This window comes from Sebastes fasciatus, chromosome 19 (assembly GCF_043250625.1).
Source record: "Sebastes fasciatus isolate fSebFas1 chromosome 19, fSebFas1.pri, whole genome shotgun sequence".
Lineage (NCBI taxonomy): Eukaryota > Metazoa > Chordata > Actinopteri > Perciformes > Sebastidae > Sebastes > Sebastes fasciatus.
Window position 1 is genome coordinate 13,230,661 of NC_133813.1, and position 19,314 is coordinate 13,249,974.

Consider the following 19,314-nt stretch of genomic DNA (forward strand, 5'->3'; position numbering starts at 1 on the left):
AAAGGATAAAGGTAATTAAATCCCATTGCATCTTTACCCTAAGATGCTCAGTGTCAAATATACAAATCAAGTCAAACTGGCCAAATACTCCACTGTATTAGTGTCTCTACTGTTGCATCAGTACCACTAGATGGCACCCATCGTACATCTACAGGAGGGACTGTAGCAAGACAAGCTCAGATTTGTTTGGTACATATCACACATTATTACAGTGCAGGCTTACTGTAACGCACACAACTAAACACAACATAACATCAACATGCATGTGGCCCCCTGTGAGCTTCATTAAACTGCTTTTAAGTTGCAATATCTTATTTAAAATGATGTAGTACTTAACCTGATTGAGCCATTTGTCCGAATCAGAATCCCAAACAAGTCTGATGAATTTGTAGCATTTTCTTTAAAAACATGCTCAACCAATCGGCTGAAATGTCCATCCATGTTAAAAGTAGTTAGTAAGTTATACAACGTTTTCTGATCGGAAACTGTCGTCAATATGATAAAAAAAACAATGTTGCTCTTGCCCATAAAAAGAGAGTCTTTAATTTCACTTCAACAGGAAAAAAATAATGCTGATTTTTGAAAGTGCAGTTTTACTGTAAAAGGAAACCTCAACTGTTTGGCAGAGAATCTAATTTAAAAACTGTTTGGTCAGTTGAAAAAAAAAAGTAGTTTGTTGTAAGTGACCAAAGGAACTTAGAAAAGAAATAGATAGATAGATAGATAGATAGACAGACAGATAGACAGACAGACAGATAGACAGACAGACAGACAGACAGACAGACAGACAGATAGATAGATCTTTGAATTTTACTGGATTTTGTTGATATGTATTCTACTCACTGATATATTCAGCCAATCAATGTTCCCTTTTATGGGACAGGGGGACAGTAGGGACAGGACCTTTTTACTATAGTATAGTATACTATAGTAGCCTATAGTATAGTATAGTATAGTAGTAGTTATACTGTTTTTAGTTATGCCACATACAAATATTGCTGCAATTGCTATAATTCCTACAATTGCTATAGTTCCTACCTTGTTACAAATCAACAACAAGCAGACAACAACAAAACACAGACTTTTTGTTGCTGAATAAGACCCACTGTGTGATTGTTTACTCAAGCGGCAGTCAGTCAGAAACCCTTTTTTGCCAAACACATAACTCAGTAATTTATGAAAATATAATAATTTTTACAAAGTTTGTGTATGTGTGACAAAGTGACATTGCAAATATTATGTGTTAAAATTTAGAGTGCTGTTTTTTAATTTTAAATAATATATTGTTAGCCCAGAACAAGGTTTCCCAACTGACCTGGGGAAGTACATTTAACAAAATTGTGCCTTTCACGTTTGGATCTGACTTTAAAAAACGTGATAAACTGTTAGCAGACGCCCGTATCTGTTCAGGGATCAATTTATTTTCATTACTGTTTAAGTAGTCTGTGAGTAATGGAAAGTGATTTGGTTTTGATACAAAAGTGTCTCAACTGACCCCGCTCTCCCCCAAAGAATCATTGAATTACCCATGAAAGAATTATAAATCATTATGAATTATTGTCAGGAAGGTGAACTGGCCACAAGACAGGATTTTAAGAAGCAATATTAGTGTCGACGTACAAGATAATTAAAAATATATATTTCAAGTGTGTTAAAAACTTAAAGAGGATGCCCGACACAACCAGCAAAATAATAATACAAAAATAGGCCGCCTACTTTCTCCAGTTTAACCTCAATTTAATGATTCTTCAAAACGTATGTTAGTGCATATCGGAAAGTCAGTATGAGGAGTTGCATGGTTGGGTCTTATGTCTCCTTTAAAGGTTTCACAGACTAGTTGACAGATCTAGAGCTGACAATATGAGTTTAGAAATAAAAAAAAAGAAACATTAAATAAATCAAAAGGTAAAATAAATAGATCCACCCATTAGGATACAAATAAATGCCAAAAAGAATCAGTTTTATATTAACTGTGCCAACTTCTGTTGAAACAGCAAAGAGTCTGTTATAATTAGTGTGTGACAGAGCCACCATCTCCTCCACGGAAACATGCAAACAGCGTGTTTGTACAGCTATTGTTACAACAAACGTATGAGCGGTGGCATGAGGCGCGCACAAACTGCCGCCCTCACATTTCTTTTTCTGTCTCTTGGATAGAACATAAAGCACGACAAGCAACCTGCCCGTTCTTTAATTTTAACTAACAAACGTTTGAGGAATGGCAGCACATTTATTCACCTCCATGTGCTGATTTCTTCTTCTTTTTTTTTCTTTTTTTTTGGCTTCATGGACATATTTCTAATCTTTTGGGAGTAAAATGGGTTGTTCATGAGCCAAATGATTGTCTTAATCCGATCCAAAATCCTGAAGCAGCTCACCGAGCCTGTTGCTTCACTGATATTCATGAGAAAATGTGAAACATTTCACATTTCTTTCGCCCCTACTTTGATTTAATTTGTCTGTAGCTAAGAAAGTCAACTCATCAGGTGTCCTGGCAGGAGACGTCTTTTATTTCCAGTCGATGGACCTCTACTCAGACGTCTGTGAGTTGTACTTTTTGAAGAAAAGTTTTCTGCACATGAGCAGTTTCCTGCTGAACTCAACAGATTCAGAAGCTGCAGGCAGCAACAAGAAAACAGGAAGAAACAAACACACTAAAACTAAACGGTCCTGTTCATCTGAAATCAAATGATACTACGTTGGTCTGTTGGTCGGTCCACTTTGGTCCAGACTGAAATATCTCAACAACTATTGGATGGATTACCATGAATGTTTGTACAGTATTTGCACAGAAAACAGGCTGCAACACTTTTACTGCACTGGTGGATTTCTTTACATGTATTGAGAAAATGCAGTTTTAGGACCATTACAGACAAAAAGGCCTTGACAAGAATTATTTGCATTTTTTAAAATGCATCTTATTTTGGTTTTGTATGATAAATATTAATGAACTAACTAGTAATTAAAGGGACTATTTGTAAGATTCAGAAATGCTGCTTAACAGCGACACCTGTGGCCTTGAAATCAACGAAATCAGCGTCGAGCTCGCGCTACATAGACATGAACGAGCATCGCTCAAAACAGTGAGGCGACAGACGTCAACTAAAAGCACAATATCACTCTATATCTCAGCTGCTTGGCAGTAATGTTAGCTGACCAGACAAAGGTCTCTCCATGAATCAATGCTGATCCTAGTGTTGGCTTTTCCTGCTCAGCGCAGGCTTCAGCACCGGGGCTCCTCAACGAGTTACGTTATCGCCTCCCGACCGCAGCCGGCAGCCGAAGACACCGGCACCCGGTCGGTAACGAGACGATAACGTAACTCGTTTAGGAGCCCCATCACTTCACAAGACACGGAAAACCTCTGTTGGTCTGGAGGAGCTGCAGCAGTTATTTCTGCACAAACGTCCACTCTACATTCACTAGATATTCTCAGAGCTAAACTAACTCTTCTGCAGTGTGTAGTGAGCGCGCGTTCACGTCTAGAGCTGGAGCGAGACAGCGAGGACGCGCGCGCTGTCTGAGTGAAGGAGAGCAGGCAGCGGAGACGAGGCTCCGGCCACACGCGAGCGCGCATATGCGAACGCGCATGTGTGCCGACCCACTACATTTATACACTTAAAAAGTTACGAACAGTCCCTTTAAGACTCTTAGATAAATGTAAAAAGAACAGTATTCCCTTATATAAAGTAGCACAAAATGGAAATACTCAGGTGAAGTACAACCTAAAAAAATCATATAAGTATAGTACTTGAGTAAATGTATATGTAAGGGCTGCCCCCACTCAGTCGATTAGCCGACTAATCGGTTGTTTTGGTCTAGTAGTCGACTTTAGTTGATTAGTAATTTTTCATGCTTTTTTTCATGCTGAATGACTTATTTCCAAGAAAAGTATGAGCACATCTCTGGTAAACACCAGATTTAAAGAGGTACTTTTGTGTGATTCTTTCCGGAGAAACTGAGTTTTTACAGATCTGTCGATTAAATCAAGTAATGAGTGTTAGTTTAACATCATTTTCAGGTAAATGTTTGAAGCCTTTACTGCCTGTACTTCACTGTTTGTCTGTCTGTCTGTGTGTTTCCACAGTCTCTCCACTTGGGGGCAACACACACTGACCTGAAGTCAGTTTTATAGGGGGTAGAAGTGTGTTGTGACATGGGTTGGTTCAAGGACAAAACAGATATTTAGAGGACAAACATTACTGGGAGTCAGATTGTGGTAATATTTCTGTTTGTATCAATCTATTGTGTACTATTAGCCAGTTAAAGTCACTGAGTATGTTTCCTTATAGCTGACATCCTTTAAGGGCTGGTTTAAGTTAGTAAGAACATCTGTCCATAGATACCTCTAATTCATTTAGTTACAGTCTAGGAATGATAAACTCTATATCAGGTAAACAGCTGCTAGATGTTGAATAAAATTGCAAGATGTTTTAAAAGCTTTGATTGCTGAGATTTTTTTTTAGTTCTGGCCTCTCACCTCCAGTAGTTTTAGTCTTTATTTAGACTCTGAGAGAAGCTTCTCTGTTAGGTCCTGATCCTAGGCCAGCTGGTGAACACGTGCTGCTATTTTTACACAATATTGAGCTTATGTTGCAATAATTTTGATATTGCAGAGGATAAAACAAACAAACACAACACACAAACAGCTCTCAAGCTGCGGCCCGGCACTGTTCATATCATATAATATATAATATTGTACCCATGAACCACAACATCCGCTTCTGTACACCTGCTTTTCTAAAATCCCTCGCTGTCTCGTTCGGCTTTCCGAGAGGATCTAATTGCCACAAGTTGTACTCTAATTTATGAATCACTCTTTAACATCCCAGAGAAAGACCAGTCGGACTCTTGTGCTGCAGTATAAATAGTTTACAACACACTACATAATGTAGTTGTGAGCAGATATAACAACAACTATAACTCCTCCTGGGGACACCCAGGAGTAGAGACTGCTGTATAAACTGACAATGAATACCAATATAGTACAACTTCATTGGAAAAGTTACAAATACTGTACATTAATAAACATTAAAATGTCCTTATAGCTGCATACAACTACATTAATAATGCGTTTGTATAGAACTATAAATTCTAAATAGCATTAAAATATTTATAACCAGGTGGTTTGAGTTGCCTTTTTTCAAAAATCTCCAGTACACCAGGCCACCAATTGAATAACTATTATTTACTTCCATAAGAGCCTCAACTTTCCATCCACTCCCTTATTAAAATATCAAACTAAAGTTAAAGTTATACTCTTTAAGATTTCAGTCATGGTTGGTTTGGTGACACCAGTGATTACTTGTCTCTGCTCATCAGCAGCTACTCTGTCAGACATATAACAGCAGAGTGACTGGTGTGTGTTTACAGTGCAGCCAAACAGTCTCATGTTGTTTTAATGCAACACGTTCTCACTCCCAATCAGGACCCCTTGGAGTCACTTTTTAATGCACTCGGTACACCTTTAGCGTAATTTTTCAACTTGCAGCGTAGTCCGATAGACTTCAACACGTGGTTAATGTTCTGAATTCAAACAATACTGCTTGGTAGGTTTAGGGAAAGATCATGGTTTGGGTTAAGATAAGTATGTTTGTTACGTAAGTTAAGTACTTTTGGTTTCACACGGGAGACGAACAGCAAGGTCTCTGCGACACATTCTCACTCCCGACTCGTCAAATATCGCCGCTAGGTCAGCGCCCCTCGGCATCGGAGACCGACACACGGGGTGTCACTATTTGTCCTTTTCAAAATACACTTCCTTTTCACAAGAAAGTTAGGTTTAGGCAACACAACCACTTATTTTGGTTTAGGAAATAATCGTGGTTGACCTTAGCTTGACTGACAAACGACTCATGTTTCTACCGACACTGCTTAACGACTCACATGACTAGCAACTCACGGGATTAATGACACTAACAAGTCAGGTGAATAACGTTTAAAATAATTCAACGGTTACTTTTACTTTCACACGGGCCGAAGAACAGCGGTCTCCTGTGTGAAAGTCCTGTGTTTGTTTTGAACCCATCCATCCACCCCCAACCTCCTCCTTATGTGGACTTTGTCGCTCTTTATACTACGTCACCTGACTTCCTCCTTTACTCCCGTCATAACTACTACGGCCACTAGAGGCAGCCCTGCACGTGCGAAACTGATGCTAGAGGAGTACCTAGAGCGCCATAGTGTGACGCGGATAGGGCCACTGACCAAGCTGGCATATTTTAACGAGTTGGGTGTGCGAACAAGTTGTTTAATGATAATTGCAAACAAAATCAGATTACTTGCTGCACACGACACAAGTAGTTTGGCTTGTATAATTGAATCTAGTGTGGAAATGCGGAAAACTGCAATATAAAGAAATAATTACTGAACGTAAATGTATTGCCGAAAAAAATGCACACCATAAATTATATAAAAAACAGGGTTTGATTTCATTTCCTGTAACAATTATGACATTAATGTAAGAGAGGTTGCTATAATGTCACAGTGAACGGTGATTTATATTTAATCTGTGGATAATTCTCTGATATTTGAGCCTGGTTGTTGTACCTACCCCGTCTTTTACTGGTACTCCCTCCATCTCATGTACTTTTTAAGTTTTTTTTACCTTCTTGTTCTCTCTCTGTCCTCCCCCCCTTTTCCAATTCTTTTCTCCGACCACACACTTACCTCCCAGCAGCCCCGGGCCGTCACTTTCTTTCACCGCCTAACCAGTTATTTCTCCACTGTCTCTCAGCTTTCTCTCTCCTCTTTTCATTGATGCCTTTTCCACATCACACGGTGATGCCCAGTTTCTTGTAAAGAAATCCTATTTTTTTTTGCCACGGGGCAGAAATACGGTGTTAAAAGAGCCAGATAACGAAAATGTCTGGACTGAAATGTTATATCATCTCCCTTAAAAAAGCAGAGTAGGATAGTTTGCACCTTAAAGAATAGCATATTAATAACTCAATACATTCACTTGTGCTTTTGCTTCCTCTGATCATATTCATAAGTGAAAAGATGATAACACCCGCATTCCCAAAATAATATAAATCCCTCAATAAATATAAATACAGACGTAAGACCTTTTGGATGAACAAAGCTGAATGAACACATACAAACACGTGTTTTTAGCCAGGATATTGTGTCGGTCTGTCAATAGGTCTACCACTTTGGCTCAGACTGAAATATCTCAACAACTATTGGATGGATTGACGTGAAAGTTTGTACAGACATTCACAGTCCCCAGAGGATGAATGCTAAAGACTTTGGTTATCCCCTGACCTCCAACACCCCTGGCATGTTGACATTCCTGATTTTTAGACAAATGTCTCAACAACAATTGGATGTATTTGCCATTAAAGAGGACCTATCGTGCTCATTTTCAGGTGCATACTTGTATTTTGGGTTTTTACTAGAACATGTTTACATGCTTTAATGTTCAAAAAACACTTTACTTTTTTCACACCGGCTGTGCTGCAGCACCTCTTTTCTTCTAAAACAAATGTGTTACTTGGTGACATCACCACGTTACATAAGAAAAGGCAGGACTTCAATCAAGGTGTTTCAGGTAGTTCAGGAGCAGTGTTTCTGTGGGGGAGAGTAACTCACTTAGGCGTGGACTTTGGGCTTTTGCAGAACTTTTACATACAAAAAAACTATATAACACACTAAAGGAAAGGGAAAAAGAACAAAAGCATAAAAGGTCCTCTTTAAATTTGGTACAGAAATCCCTCTGATAGAAATAAGTATAATAACTTTGGTGATCCCTCACAGTAACGTTTCGTCTAGTGCCATTATCAGGTCGAAATATTGTTCAGTTTGGTTTATGACCAACTACTTGAAAAACTAATGACTACTGATTACTCTCTTATTTTTGTATTATTATTGTTTTTTTTGTTGTTGTTTTGTGGGTGTTTTTTGTGTGTGTTTTTTTAACTCTATTCTTTCTTTTTATCATTATTATTATCATTATTATTATCATTATTATTATTATTATTATTATTATTATTATTATTATTATTATTATTATTTCTTTTCTTAATTTTATTTAAATTTTGAATGTTGAAGTTGTTTTCTCTAGTGTACTTAATGAGTTTGTCTATAAGCTCAACTACTTAAAAATGAGTTTATAAACTATTGTAATTACGAACTGTAAATTGCATATATGAAAACAACCTCGAAAAAATAAAGTATTAAAAAAAAAAGACAAACTAATGACAGTCCCATCAGCCTCAGCTTTACTAGGTATTTGGTGCTAATCAGCAAATGTTACCATGGTAACACGCTAATGGTGAACATGGTAAACATTATATCTGTAAAATATCATCAAGTCTTTTCATGCTTTTTTATGCTTTTATTCTCTACTGAGTTGTTTTTGTACGTTTTCCTCGTGTTACTGACTAAACTCAACTCAAGTCTCCTGCACCAGGAGGAGATGAGGCTCAGAGCCAGGAGCTGCAGGTGTTCCTGGGCCTCCCTTATCTTTATAATCCTCACAGTCTGAATGAAAAGCTTGTGATCCTCCTTAATGTTCTTGTGTGTTGTCATCTGTTTATACTTCTGCTCCGTCTTAATGGGGATGCTGATGTCTCCCCTTATATAGCTTCTTATTAACGTGCTGGTTTTGTAAGGACTGAACAGGATGCTGTCTGACACTATAATGCTTCACTTGGGGTGTGATGCTGATTCCTGTTTTTACACTAAAAATATCAGTTTGCTAGAAGTTTTCGGTTAATCAGACCACAGTCTTTTGCGTCATGCACTTAGAATCTTTCATTGCCTTTTTGCAAACTCCAGGCTGCTGTCTTCTGCCATCTGGCCACTCTCCCACACAGTCCAGCTTTGTGAAGTGATGCACTGACTCTTGTCTTTCCAGAAAAATCTCTTGTAGCCGCCAAGGAACGCTGTAGTTTAGTTAGACAGGTTCTTGGATCTTAGTCACCTCCAAAACCGGGGATCATTGTTGCCTGTCGCTGGATTTGAGGCTGGACTTCCAGCTCCGGGAAGGAAGGAAGCTTTACTTTGGCCACTTCGAATAGGGCTGTCAATCGATTCAAATATTTAATCACAATTAATTGCATTATTGTCCACAGTTAATTGCGATTAATTGCAACTTAATCACACCTTTTTATCTGTTGAAAATACCTGAAAGGGATATTTGTCATGTATTTAATGCTCTTATCAACATGAGCGTGGACAAATATGCTGCTTTGTGCAAATGTATGTATATTTTTTTTATTATTGGAAATCAATTAACAACACAAAACTATGACAAATATTGTCCAGAAACCCTCACAGGTGCTGTATTTAGCATAAAAAAATATGCTCAAATCATAGCATAACTTTAAACAAATTTGCTTTAACGCATTAATATCGCGTTAACTTTGACAGCTCTAGTAAATGCACAATACAGACATAGTATGTGTCTTGTGCAGTTGGGTTTTCTCTCATTGTATGCAGTGCTTCTGAATGCTGCACTGAGTTAAACAGAAAGTTATTCATGCGGAGCTTCTTGTCATGCTTTGTGTTTAACTGATGGAACGTGTCATCAAGTGTGCACTGATGGACAGCAGGGATCCATTGGAGCGCTGCGGGGAGCTGAGGCCACATGCCTTTCTGATTTCCTCAACATTCTGACAGCATCATGAATATTTGCTCATACTGACATCCTTCGCTGCTGCGACATGTTTTTTTTTTCATTTTGAATGTTTCCTGACTCTCATTAAATTCTAAAAAGCCCCACAGGGTGTGGAGCTTTCAAGCAAGATATTTAAGCAACAGTAGGCCAGCTATTAATATGTTCCTATAATAATCAAAGCAGCATTTAATCCTCATGGTCTCATCTTTGTTAAACATCTGTCATATAAAAAAAAGATTTTCTCAATCATATTTTTCTATAACTGTACAGCCCAGATGTCCACTTACTCCATCATCTCAAATTATACATCTTAAAAAACTTTATATAAAACATAACAAAAGCTGGAAAATACACATTTGTTGTAATAACAGACCTTTCACACAGCAGCAGGTTTAACAAACAGCATTAGGGATGGCTCTGTTCCATTAAGGTGTGTCAGTAAGCAGTAAGAACTGGCACAGCTCAATGAAATATAGCCATTATGATTAGTTACACCTGTCACCTCACAAGTGCTATTTATTCACACTGTAGAGCCCCATAAGGTTGTTGTCTGTATATTTTATTGTTTATTAGGGCTGTCAGTCGATTAAAATATTTACTCGTGATTAATCGCGTGATTGTCCACAGTTAATCACGATTAAACACAAATTAATCACACATTTTTTATCCGTTCAAACTGTGACTTGCCCTAAACTGCATGTGATTATCATAAAGTGGACATGTCTGTAAAGGGGAGACTCGAGGGTACCCAAAGAACCCATTTTCATTCACATATCTTGAGGTCAGAGGTCAAGGGACCCCTTTGAAAATGGACATGACCGTTTTTCCTTGCCAAAATTTAGCATAAATTTGGAGCGTTATTTAGCCTCCATCGTGACAAGCTAGTATGACACGGTTGGTACTAATGGATTCCTTAGGTTTTCTAGTTTCACATGATACCAGTATCTTCACTATCTAGCTTTAAAACTGAGCCCGCTACAACCTAAAAATCGCAAGTTGTGTTAACGCGTTAAAGAAATTAGTGGCGTTACAAAAATAATTTGCGTTTTTATCATGTTAACTTTAACAGCCCTAATGTTTATCCATTATATTTGTCCTTAAGTCATTTATTTACTTCACATTTATCTTTCGTATTATAGTGTATATTAGCACATTATCAGTTTTTATACTGTTATTTTCAAAGTTATTGACCTTAATGAGTTATTAATCTTTTCTTGCCTTATAGCCAGCATATGTGTGAGTCAGTTTCACTACATGTTTACATACATTTTGAAATGTTCATGTCTTATTAGTGATTCTCATGGGAGTCATATGACTCAGGTCACATGACCTCTTGATGAGTTTTAACATTTGAACACCTGTCCTCATTACCGTTCACACCCTTGTTGAGCCGAAATGTGTTGGTGGTTATCGGATGTTTTCCAGACTGCCATCTAACACCAAGGACTTCCTTTAAAAGTAAACTGGACAGTCATTGTTCTTCTGATTTTAGCTCCACCTGTGTCTGACAAGTCAATGTGTCCACATCGGTCCACATAAACAAACCTATACAGTTCTAAAGTAAGTGCCTTTTTCTATGTCTTCTTTTTTTGTTTTTGTGCTTTTAAAATATTTATTTAACCTTTTCATTAATGACACAGATTATTGGTGGAAATGGTCATTTTTACTGTTAATATACAGTATATGTGTCTTGCATTTTGCACACTGCATTGCAGATCTAATAACATTTGGCAGAGCTTCAGCTCTCCAGTCCTTTGGGAACCTCCTGGCACCGCCTCATCAATACCACGGCGTGGTGGCAGGCTAAAAAAAACAACGTGTACTGTACTGTATGTTGTATACTGTGACTTGATACTGCATGTTTCTTTTATGTGTTTTAAATGTTTTAAATGTTTGCGTATATCTTGTCTGAAACACTCGATTGCTGCTGACGTGGTCAGGTCTCTCTTGAAAAAGAGATTTTCTAATCTCAATGAGACTTACCTGGTTAAATAAAGGTTTACTAAAAAATAAACATAAACAGCAACAGAAGAGATATGTACAGGGAGTGGTACACATTATTCAGCATAGAAAATTCAGTATGCTGTTGTATTCCATCTTATATCACTGTCAAGGTCAAAGGTTCAGCCTCAGTGTCATTATACAGCACAATATAGGATTTGCACAATAGAATGCAGTTGTAGACCCCTTTCACACTACAATGCAGGTCAAAACAGGTCAAATATTTTGTATTAGAATATAATAAAACAATATAAAGAAATAGAACAAAGTAGAATAAAAAAGTAGCACTGAAGGAAGAAACAAAAAATGAAAAAATATATAAACAATATGTACACTTTGGTCAACAGGTGTAAATTTATCTTTTTGCAGTGTGATTTAATTACTCGTTTTGTTACCTTTGTCAGATTAAGAAGAAGATTTAAAAGCTCCGCTATGCGTCCTGCACATGCTGACACTTTTATTAATCATTAATCATAAAACCATAGTTTCAAGCTTTACATGTAGGTAAAATCCTAACCAATGTTTTACTATAAAATTGCATTTCATACAGAGAAAAATTCACAGATTATCTACAGATGATCACACTGCAAGATTAGAGGATGCATCACATCAGAACATATTAAAGGGATACTCCTTTACAATTTGGGAAATACACTTGTCTGCTGTCTTAAACAGATTTACACGAGAAGATCAATACTAATTTCATCTCCGCACATCCCGTACAGAGAAGTGTTTTGTCTGGCTCTGCTTTGCACAAAAGCTGTTAGCAGACAGGATAATATGTTAGCTTTGCTCTGTCAAAAGCTGTTTTTTTGTGTGGTAAATAACACATTTTCATTATAATTATGATTTCAGAACGATGTCAACAAAAACCAACAAAGACCTCCGCTTCCTGTTGGCTCCTCTCTGCTGCTGCCTGGCAGCGAAAGCAGAAGTCATGTGCTCCAGCGCGGCCTCATCATCGTCGGTGGCAGTGGTACCGGGTATGATGGCATGGCAGACCCGGTCACAGATGGTACACTTAGGCGCCCCAGAGGCTGCCTGCTGACAGGACACACACATTACACAAGAAACACTGTTATCCTCCGCTTCCGCTTCAGACACTCTGACCAAACACCTCCGTCAGGTCTTCCTCTGTACAAATATGACTGATACACTCTTTAGGTATCTGGCACACTTCTCCATATACCTGAATAGTCTTTTTTTTTTATGCCTCACACCGGCGATAGTTAACAGGAATATATTAATATTACTTAATATCTAGAAGATCAACAATTCTAACCTAAATGTTTGAACTATGTCCATTTTCTGAGGAGTTAGTGGTAATATAGAAAATCTAAATTTGGTCAAAGATGCCCGTAACCTTTTGTGCAGCAGATAATTGCAGTGTGGCGTTAGTTCTGAGTTTCTGTTCCCGGGTCTGCAGGGAGATTCTGAACAGGCTCACTTTCTTGCTCTTTCTAAATTGACCTTATTGACTCCATCTCCGTCTCTTTCTTGTGATAAAGTGCTTTTGGCAGATCTCATTAAAGCTAGACGTTACATCTAAAAGAGGCTCATAGCTGATCTCCCCAAGGCCTCGCATCTCTTTAGCAACATCGAAAAGTTCTTGAATCAATCAGAAATTTGAAAGCCCCCGCCGTTCCTTGTCCCGCCAGTCTTTAGACGTCTTTGGTGGTGGCGGTTGGAGAGTATAATGAGGATATGACCTCCGGCAAAGCCAAATATTAAACTGTAAAAGTAAATACAAGTGAGTAGTGTGTTAACTCATTAGTATATTGTACTAAAAAAAAAAGCATAGCTTGCTCAGTTTAATTTTTAATCTACATTAGGGGCGCGGCTATATGGATGGCAATGTCGGTTGGTCCACCACTTTGGTCCAGACCATAGACTGTATACAAGAAGTGGATGTAGTCACCGTGACGTCACCCATTGGTTTGTGGACTACGGACAAAATGGTCATTCATGGTGCCCAGAGGATGAATCCTAATGATTTGGTGATCTTCTGATGTGTTTATTTATCTTATCAATCCCATTTTCCTGCTCATGACTGTGGGCTCTATAATTCTACCTTTAATGTCTAATTTCAATGGCAAGCTGCAGGTTTCACTGCACAGACGTAAGGGTTTTGAAAACTGACAACCTTTGGGGGAAAGTAGCCTGCTATTGTTTCCATACTTCAGAAAATTGTTTCTTTTTTCCATCAGTATACAGTAAATACATAACTGAAGCCTTCAGTTGAACGCTCAGACGTGTGACAGCAGCTGACACAGTGCTCTGTCATCCATGAAGGAAATGCAGGAATGGGATAGCTGTGGAGAGGAGTGTTTGGGAAAGGCACACAAGAACAGAGGACACAGAAGAGGTGGAAATATACTTCATAACAGAGTGTACAAAAGGAGAGCGACCCGGGGAGGCTTTTAGAAAACTAAAAAATAAAGACAATCCCCAGAATTTCTATATCACAAAGGGGGGAAAGTTGAATCTTTTCTGGGAGAAATGGTGCTGCAGAGCTACTAAATATAATACCAAATAAATAATTATAAATAATATAAAATTAGCGAGTACACATAGAAGTCAATCATGATATTTTAGTTGCTATATCCTCTTGCTTATAACAAGGTTGCTGATACTGTTAAAGGAATACTTCACCCACAAAATGACCATTTGTATATCAATTACTCACCCCGTGTTACCTTGAAACGTTGTTTTTCTCTCATGCCTCCACGTTGATTGAAGAATCAAAAAACGGAGAAAAGTCTCGATAAATTGAAGTATATGAAAGCTGCGTTTAACAACAGCAAAACTATACTCTAACACAACTCATGCAGAATAATCCAAATCTCATTTATCCAGTCCTATGTTCAGTACTCCCAAACACATGCATCTTCACTAAAACCTTACTATTTAAAGTAGGGCTGTCAATCGAAAATATTTAATCGCGATAAATTGCATAAGGCTTTATAATTAATCACGATTAATCGCAAATGAATCGCTAATGAATCACACATTTTTTTATCTGTTCTAAATGTACCTTAAAGGGAGATTTGTCAAGTATTTAATCCTCTTATCAACATGGGAGTGGACAAATATGCTGCCTTATGCAAACGTCTGTATATATTTATTATTGAAAAATCAGTTAACAACACAAAACAATGACAAATATTGTCCAGAAACTCAAGGGTACTGCATTTAGCATAAAATATACGTTCAAATCATAACATGGCAAACTGCAGCCCAACAGGCAACAACAGCTGTCAGTGTGTCAGTGTGCTGACTTGACTATGACTTGACCCAAACTGCATGTGATTATCATAAAGTGGGCATGTCTGTAAAGGGGAGACTCGTGGGTACCCATAGAACCCATTTTCATTCACATATCTTGAGGTCAGAGGTCAAGGGACCCCTTTGAAAATGGCCATGACAATTTGAGACAAACTAGTATGACATGGTTGGTACCAATGGATTCCTTAGGTTTTCTAGTTTCATATGATACCAGTATCTGCACTCTAGCTTTAAACCTGAGCCCGCTACAACCTAAAAATCGCAAGTTGCGTTAATGCGTTAAAGAAATTAGTGGCGTTAAAACCAATTTGTGTGAACACGTTAACTTTGACAGCCCTAATTAAAACACTTCAGACTCACACGGACAAGTAGCACGCCTGCACAAGCGTGAGACTGTTTATGTGGAAGTGTTTTAAATAGTAAGGCTTTAGTGAAGATGCATGTGTTTGGAAAGTATTGAGCATATATGACTGGATAAATGAGACTTGGATTATACTCTCAGATTTGTTTGAAAGTTTGTAAACGGATGTTTTGATATAGTTTTAGTTCTAGTTTTTAATTTATGTTTATCACTGTATACAAAAAGCATGCAGCCCACTGCCTTTTACTGCCTTTTTTGTATCACTTCCTCAAAAAGACGACAGTTTGTTGTGTCAGTTTCTTTTGAAAAGCATGTTGAGACTGAAGCTGTGCCGTCTTCTAAGCAAACCTCTCCGTTTCCAGTAACTTAAACTACAGGTATGTCACTGCTGGAGACGGTGTTTACTCTGCAGAGTCATACACTTCTTAAATGTCAGTGCGTCTTTTGTTGATGAACCCAGCTTCCTTCCTTCCCGTGTGTCACTTACGTTGCCAAGTGTTCTTTTGTGTCTGATTTTTTATTTTTTTTTTCTCTTGCTCCAATTTCTGTTGACCTCCGTATTGCTGAGTGGTGCGTTTCTCTCAGATCTCATTTTTAATCAGCTCAGTTGGACAGGCTGAAATCAGAGAAGTGGGTTTGTGAATTCCCTCCTGCTGCTTGAATTGAATAACTGTCACTGTGTTTACCCAAATTCCTGTCATTACGGTGCCATGTATTTGGGACAGTTTCATACAAAGGACAGAATATTCACCGCTGAGGTGGTTCTTTAAAAAACTTCAGTTGCCTCTCCTCCTCTTCTTCATGTGTTTTCTTTCAGTCTGTCTTTGTGACAGGTACTACTTTACACCCAAATTAGTTTTTAGACGAAGCCATCTGGAGGTGCTGTTTCCTATGACTGTGAGGAATGACGGTCAGGTCCCCGGTGTCCTTTAATGGCTAAAGTTTCTGAATAAAAGTGTCCAAACCTGCAGATGAATGCTCCGGTGTCACCTGTGGTTTTGGCATATCGTTGCCAAAAAAACACACCAGATGTATCAATGATGAGCATGCAAAAATATGCAACTTTCCACACAAAGACTGATATTTATACATGCAATTTGGAGGATTTATTTTGGTATCACACTGTAGAGTTTCAAACAACATCCTTTCCCAGCAGAATTTTGCATGCATTGTACATTTTCATTTGCCTAGCACCAAAACAATGAAAATAAACACTTCTTTAATTAACTTTTGAATTACTATATAAATAGTTCATAATGCAGTCGCAAAATAAAGGCAAAGGAGTGTTACATTAGAAGGAAATAACGTGATAGGTGGTGAATGGAGTCTATGGGAGATTATACCTGCTTGCTTGCTGTCTCTGCGTTTACCAACCATGTGCCACTGAGAGGTGAACTCTTTGATGTTTGAGTCCTCGAGGCTAATGAAGAGGAGCTTTGACAATATCTTAACTGGGAGTCTGAGCCTCCAGTCACTGAAGCCCCGCTGGCACCATGCAGTTGAAAGTAGCAGAACGAGGATGTGCTCACACACACACACACACACACACTCACACAGCTGGAAGTTGTATGCCTCCTGGAAGTGTTACTGCTACAAAATAAAACTATAACAACAGGCAGCGAGTGAGCTAGATGTCTGAATGTCACTCAATCTGTTTGATGCCCTGGTGGTCCTGGAGGGTCCAGAGGAGGCCAATGCCATTTGTGACCCGACCAAAAAATGCAGTGGTAAGCCTGGACACCCTCACTGATTTGATTTTATTCTTATATAAACTAACAAACTTCTCCAATTACCCAAAAATTTGCCCAAAAAAGAAGAATAAAAGAAAAAAAATTGAAGCATCACAGGATAAAAACAGTAAAAATTAATATATTGTGGTCCTGGCCTGCCCCAAAACACAATAACAAAGGCTGCTATTGTACATAAAAAGTGTAAATACCACATTATACAAATACTCCAGCACAAGTAAAAGTCCCATATTCAAAACTTGACTTAAGTAAAAGCACTGTATTAGCAACAAAGTGTAATTCAAAGTATGAAAAGTAAAACTACTCTAAATGCAGAATGGTGTCAGTGGATCATTGTTATTGATGTACCAATATTTAATCTGTATTTCAATGTTGTAGTTGGTCGAGGTGGATATTAATTTAAAATTTAATATAACGTATGTGTCAACTTACAAACTGATCCTATTTTTTGTATGTAAAATACCAATATGAAAAGTAGCTGTTAATGTTGTGGAGTAGAAAGAACAATAGCAGCCTACCACAAAATTATACTTAAGTAATGTAATTGAGTATTAGTTACTTTCCTCCACCAGACTCTGCATACATACATCTACATGTCACAACTGAAGTGAAAGTTGTGATATGCAGATTTAATTATTGCAGCTACAGTAGGCCTATAAGCCTACTCTTTATACAAATAAACTTGGAAAAACCTGGCTGACCTGCAACAAATCCTGGTTGAGGAATGGAACGCCATCCCGCAGCAACGTTTGACCAGGTTGGTGACCAGCATGAGGAGGAGGTGCCAGGCCGTTGTGGCTGCATATGGATCTTCCACCGCTACTGAGGCTCCTGACGGTGTATTAAATGAATAAAGTGTAAAATTGTCAATATGTCTTGTTTGTTCCTTGTTACTGATAGAGAGTTCAATCATGTTGAGGACACCGCCATGCTCTCTGAAGAGAAACTGAAGTAAATTGTGAAGCGAATTGTACTCTCTAGCCTCACAAGAAACAATAGAAAACTATGGTTTAAGCAAAACAATCGCCTTGTTTGTGGTTGTTATGGAGGTGAAACTGTACCTTGCTTGTTCGGACACTGAAGCTGTTGTGTTATTGCTGCTGTCCACATGTTCAGTAGGGGCAGAGCCTGCAGAGGCTTTGACTATACTGTAGTTTGGACATTTCCTCTTTTTTTTGCAGCTATTTGTTGCTCATTCGTCTGTTGATTGGTTGTGATTAGTGGTTGTTTTTGGCCTGTGCAGGAAGTCTGGTTTTGTTTTGAAGCTGTGCTGCATAATGAGTCAATAGTCAGGATATACTGAAGGCTTTCAGTATGCTGCAGATATACTGCAGATTAGACTGTGTAAGTCATGTATTTGATACATGCATTGATGCTTTTTAATGTGAACATAAACATATTACTTTGTGAATGCTTTTTGTGTTCTTTTTACTGTTTTTTTTTTGTATTATTCAATACTGATCTGTACTTGTATAAGAGTATACATTTTGTAGTATATTTGTCTGAAAAGAAAAAATAATTGCAGCCCTTCGAGATTTGGAAAAATCCTGTGTGGGAGTATTGCAGCTTAACAGCTGTACAGTGTTTTTTCAACTGATAACTGTTTCTTAAACTGGACTTCCTGCATCATATGTCATGACTTAACCTGTACCTGATGCAATATGCCTCCACCAACGCAGCCCCCTTGCATTGTTTTAACACAGAGCTGTTCGGTATAAGGAACCAGCACAGGCCACGTTTTTATATCTCAAACAAATCACCAAAAGGTGGACATAAAAAAAACGCACACACAACTTTAGGATACTGAGTCAGAATCATATGAAGCATGAGCTACACAAATGTTCCAACCTGGATTCATATTTTTTATTAATCTGGTTAGTTTTCAAATCTCAGTAAAGATTTTTGACATCATTTTCTTTTTTCATAAATGTGCATCTTTGTATCTTAATAGCAGTGGTGCATCACAGATCCTCTCCACAATTTATATGCATATTAGATCTGTGTTCGCTTGTAATGAACCAGTTCTATATGCAGTTTCTATATGTCTAAAGGCAAAAGCCTGCCATCATAGAGAGGAATTATGAATCCTACAAAATGGGAACAACGGCGCAGTCTCTGTCGTAGGCATTAAAAGTGACACAAGTAGTTTAGTGAAGAGTAAAAACAGAGAGCTTCACACCTGTCCAAACACTGCGTGAAGTGGACGTGGATGCTGGATTGTCAAATTCGGAAAAGCTTCAAAATAGTCAGACACCTGCCGACGTCAGGAAGGCGTGGGGGGTTTCAGATGCTTTTAG